The sequence below is a fragment of the Grammomys surdaster genome, unplaced genomic scaffold (genome assembly GCF_004785775.1).
Source record: "Grammomys surdaster isolate TR1022 unplaced genomic scaffold, NIH_TR_1.0 65, whole genome shotgun sequence".
In the NCBI taxonomy this organism is placed as follows: Eukaryota; Metazoa; Chordata; class Mammalia; order Rodentia; family Muridae; genus Grammomys; species Grammomys surdaster.
In genome coordinates this window covers 8,359,224-8,365,026 of record NW_021604567.1, presented here as the reverse complement: position 1 = coordinate 8,365,026, position 5,803 = coordinate 8,359,224, and positions in this window count along the sequence as shown.

Genomic DNA, 5,803 nt, shown 5'->3' with positions numbered 1-5,803 from the left:
CTAGCCAATTCTCAGAATACTCAATTGACCTTTGTTTCTCTAGCTCTGCATCTTTTATGATGGCCTTGGGCTAGCAAGTTTGCTGACCTATGTTCTTAACTACTTGAGTTTGTGAATTAAGGCTTTCTGCTATTCTTTGTTGGAACAACCTGGCTGACTTGCCCCCTAGCTAGTTCTTTCTTCAGGTGGCCATCTAGTTCCTGGAACCTACTAGGCCTGTGAACCTGCCAATCTTAATTCAGATGAGGGGGTCTCATGCTTCTCTATGAATTTTTATCCTTTCAGTTGTGCAGATATGGGAAATAATGTTTGATATAATATATTGCTGAGACATCTCCATTATCAACCATTATGTTTGTTATGGTAATTAGTGTAAATAATTATAAGATTCACTACTGTTACTATTACTGGTAACTAGATTAGTAATGCAGAGAGAAGTTTCTTGAGTTTCTATGTGGTCCCTCTTTTCAAATTACTGCCATTCATATAAATTAAAAGAAGAATAGGCCTTTAGATTTTTTTAAAACATCAAGTCCAAAATCTTATACTTTCTCCTAGTGGAAATAGTTACATTGGGATTGGACTTGCTACTTTGAAACTTAAATATTTTAGTTATTATTATTATTTTAATCATAGGACTGTCATAGCTTTGTCATTTTACTGGGAACTATGATGGTTTTTCTTGTTCCTGGTATCTGTATTAACTATATAAATGTGAAAATATTATTTGATGTGGTCCCTATATAGAACTTGAATTGATAGACTATAGAACTCTGTACCAGGCACTGAAAGAAATGAGATCAGGTATCCAACAATTCAGATCTGAAAATTAAGAAACACTACAGCTTCACCATAGCATTTGTGTCATTTGTGTAGGGAAGAGATGTGAAGACATTAAGGAAACTTCAGGTGTGTCTTGGATGCTGTTTCTTCTCATTAAGTGTGGTATTAGGCATGAGGGTACCAAGGAAACGGCAGATATTTTAAGAACTTTTCTTTATTTATTTTTTTCATGATTAAGTGGGATGTTAGGTATGAGAATATAGAAGAGAAGTCAACTATTCTTACAATAGTCGTAATTTACTTTATTGCAAAATATTCAGGATGATTCACTCACATTCTTCCTATGATATCAGTAACTATGATGCCAGTGCTGCTTCCTCAAAATTATTCCAGTTTCATTATATCATTACTTGTGGTGGCGATTCTCCCCATTCCCACCAGTACCACTTTAGGGTAGTCATTGGCAAGCTACCTGACTAGGACAATCTGCCACATGAGGCTTTACAAGGAAAAAAAAGATCTCCACATTACAGTGAACATGCACTGTTTCCTAAATAGTCAGTGGACTTTTAAAAATATGAAACACAGGTGTAAAGAAGTTTCGAACTAACAACATGGCTGTTGTGACAATTTCTTAAGATTTTCTAGGTCTATGTGATTGGCCTGGGATAAAAATACACCTTTAATCCCCACCACCACCTGCCAAAAAGAAAAAAAAATGAAGTCTAATTGACAGGCAGACAAAGTGATAAATCAGAGAATAATTTTGACAGAATGAATTTGATATAGGATATGCCTAACTCTTAGGAATAATGCTATTTCAGACCAGTAGAGGGAAAGTTCATTCAGTTCAGTGAGTTTATCAGTCAGTTCGGAGTGAGTCAGTTGGTAGCCAGTGCAGTAAGGCAGTGCAGTGGAACTGAGTTCATATGTGAGTCCTTGCAGTTCAGTAAAATGCAGTGGAGGCAACTGAAGCCAGAGAATAAGAAGAAAGATTAGAACAAATGTGAAGTAGAAATTTCTGGTTCTTTTGGACACTCAGTTTTGTCATGTGATGTCTTTCTGGAAACTGTCTAACAATAGGATATTTTGCTGAGTCAGACAGGTGATGTTCTTCTGGAAGCTGCCTGGAAAATGGGCATGTGATGATTTGATAGTTCAGATGCTTGAGAGAACATAGATATTTGAAAGGGTATAACACAGTGGGCAGCAGTGTAACATTGGTTCACTTTGCCACACTTGGCTGGTCTTTACTGGGCTTTGCTGATATGCCTTTGCTGATGACACTGTGGCCTTGGTTCACCTTTCCTTCTTCAATGACTGCAGTTTGTTGTGACTTCATAGAGAGAAACTCACAAAAGAAATTCAGGTGGTGTTATAGCAACTACTTGTGGCTTTTGCAGACTTGAGGCCAATTGGCAGAGACTCACTGTTTCTTCTGTATTGAACTGCTGGTCCTGACTCCTGAATGGTGTTTACCAGTGGATTGAGCTACCACTGCCGATTCATATGAACTGAACTACTGCTATCCTGTTGGAATAGTCCCAAAGAACTATTTCTAAACAGGTCCACATTCTTCTTTGCCCTATTAACCTTTCCATTTCACTACCTCTAGTAGGTGGTGGAGTATAAGAGAAGATAAAATGTTTAAGGGTCCTTATTAAAGTAGGTTTTGAAAAATATAAGCCTACAAAAGTTGCTGTAGTTGGTTTGTAAAACAGTGTAAATGGATTTAGTTGGGGTGCTCAGACATGTACTTGGGGTTAAACTGAAAACAAAGTCTACGTTTGCTGGTTTTGATTTGATTCCAGGAGAAAAGATCAAGTTTAGATCTCAAAGTTCTAAGTATGAGAAGGAAAACGTTGGGGAAAAAGTCCACAGAGAAGACTCAGAAAAATAAATATTTATCTAAATGATGTAATCAAACAGGACAGAATTTAAAGCAAATTGTCAATGTATAAAAAATAATCCATATTGCAAAGTGTTAAACCAACCAAAATCAACACTGTAAATGAAAAAATGTAGGGGAAAATCAGAGGAGTTTATGAGGATTGTTTAGTAAGAAACATCTTATAAACCCAATCTAAAGCAAACCTAGAAATAGTATACTTAGTTTTAGTGTATTATTATCTATGAAAATACGTATTTCTCCTTCTTTAGATACCATGTTGGGACTGTAGAAAATTATATTTTAGGATATTTTTAGAAATTTATATTTTAGTCTTAGAAATTTAGAAATAAATTTTTGTTATTTTTTTATAAGCTATATTTCTCTGAATGTATATTTTTGGAATATTTAGATTGTAAGAGGCAGATAAGTAAGAATAAATATTATCCAAAAGATAATGATTTTTATGAACGATGCCAAGATTAGGTGGACAAGTGAACTAGCTTATTCAAACTTAATCTCTTGGAACAATTAGTAATTGTAATTGTAAAATGTATTCCAAGTTCTACACAACTGTTTTGTTGTAAGAGGCATTTACTATGCTAATTATTATTTGTAATATAGTAAGCATTATGAAGAAAACAGCGGCATTTCATAGTCAAAATTATGAACAGTTTTCTCATCCTATTTTAAGGATAAGTGAATTCTCACTTGAATACCTTTCCTTGGCAAGGATTGTTTAGAAGATGAAACTCTGTGAATATACTATAATTTCTAAGTTGGAGTTGATTTGTCAATACAATCATTTATGTAGAATAAGGATAGGGGCATTTCTTTAAGACACAACAAAGTGTCTAGTGGTATGATATTCAGCAGAAAACAAAATATGTCCTAAAATGCAGATAAATGAAGAACCTGAAAATGAACACATGCTTATTCAACTTCTTAAAGATTTAGCAATATTGTGCTATGCAGAAAGTGGATACAAAGGGATGAAGCTGCAGTATGCACACCTGGCCTTCTGTCTTACAGAAACAGTTATGTGTGTGCCCATCCATGACAGTAGTAGTTCAGCAAATTTTGTATTTGTTTCCTCGAAGAGACTTTTTTTTTTTTTACCATTTTAACATTCTAGGCTATTTTTTAATAAAAAGTGGAACTGAACTACTTAGGTTGCTTTTAATGTTTTGTTCAAATAATGAAACTTTAATATTATTTCATTTCACTTTTAATCCATAAAAAAGTTGGAAAAGTTGTTTCATATCAATATGTAAATATATAAATATTTTTACTTAAAAATACTCAGAAAGGCTACCTGAAAAGTATTATCCTAGTTTCAAACTTGATGAGAAATAAAACACTTATCATTTGATTATCAAATGGTAAATACTATTACTTGGTTAAAAAGTGCTTACATGCATAGTCCCCATGGCTGTATATAGCAAAGATGTATCAAAAAAAGGTTTTTTCAAAAACAGATATTGTATGTACAACTGTAGGACTGTGAAAGGACAGCCTAGTTTCTGGTCTAGCACTGGCTAGAAACCACTGGAGACCTCAGGTGATCCTAAGGGACAGCATGAATTTCGCCATGCTCCCAGACTCCAGGCTCCTGACATGAGGCCAAAGACTTCCATAGAATGGAATCTTTCAGTCACGTAAGACAACAGCCCCTAGCCACTCCACAGGTAGAAGGCATGACTACAGGCCATGGAGCCTTAAGAGAGATCTCCCTATTACTGGGATACCTAAAGGCCAGAGTAAAAATTCCTCCCCAGATCCTCCTCCTTGCAAAAGGTATTTAACCTCAGGCCTGCCCTGAAAATACAGGGATATAGTTTTTATCCATTTTCCACCATGAAAATAAATATCTTAAGACCATGGACTGTTTCTTTTCTTTGGAACGCATCATGGGGAACAGTGGAGAAGGTTTTCAATACCAAGCCACCACCTAATCTCCTGCAGACAACCTCTCTACCTTCTCAGCCACGGAACCACCAACCCAAGCAAGTAAGCTGAGTCAGCAACCCAAGCCACATGAGCAGCCACCATACATCTAAGTAGGCCACAGCAACCAAGCCAAGAACTCTCATCCTTGCAGGACGTAGCCTAAGCTCATCCCTCCCCCCTCCTCTTTGGCTGCTGGCCAATCTAGCTTGTGTGCCCCTACTTCATTCTAGGCCCTTCTACAGCCCTTCAGTGGCATCTGGGCCCAAGCCAAGAACCCTAGCTCCCCATGGGACCACATGCTCTGCTCCCTACCCCCAAGGTGCCTGTATGGGAAGAAAACAGTCAACTTCTTGTGCCTCTGCCTCTCTGAGCTGTGACCCTAGCTCCTTGGGAGGCCAGACACAGGACCCACAATTCAACCCAACAACAGGACCCATGCACACTACAACCCAACATACAACATTGACTAGTCATCACTAACTTTCTCCAAGATCATTTCTCTTCAAAATAAATGAAATATTTCAATGTAAAACATGAAATTTGGAAAACAGAGTAAATCAGACAAAAGGAATTTAGAAGCAGAGACAAATTCCAAAAGCATTTGAAACAATGGCTCACACACATACACAAAGCAAAGCATTTGACAAAATTCAACATCCCTTCATGATAAAAGTCTTGGAAAGATTAGGAATTCAAGACCCCTACCTAAACATAGTAAAAGCGATTTACAGCAAATCAGTAGCCAACATCAAACTAAAATGGAGAGAAACTTGAAGCAATCCCACTAAAATCAGGGACTAGGCAAGGCTGCCCACTCTCCCCCTACCTATTCAATATAGTACTTGAAGTCCTAGCCAGAGCAATTAGACAACAAAAAGAAGTCAAAGGAATACAAGCAGGAAAGGAAGAAGTCAAAATATCACTATTTGCAGATGATACGATAGTATACTTAAGTGACCCCAAAACTTCTGCCAGAGAACTCCTAAACCTGATAAACAACTTCAGCAAAGTGGCTGGATATAAAATTAACTCAAACAAATCAGTAGCTTTCCTCTACACGAAAGATAAACAGACTGAAAAAGAAATTAGGGAAATGACACCCTTCACAATAGCCACAAATAATATAAAATACCTTGGTGTGAATCTAACCAAACAAGTGAAAGACCTGTATGACAAGAACTT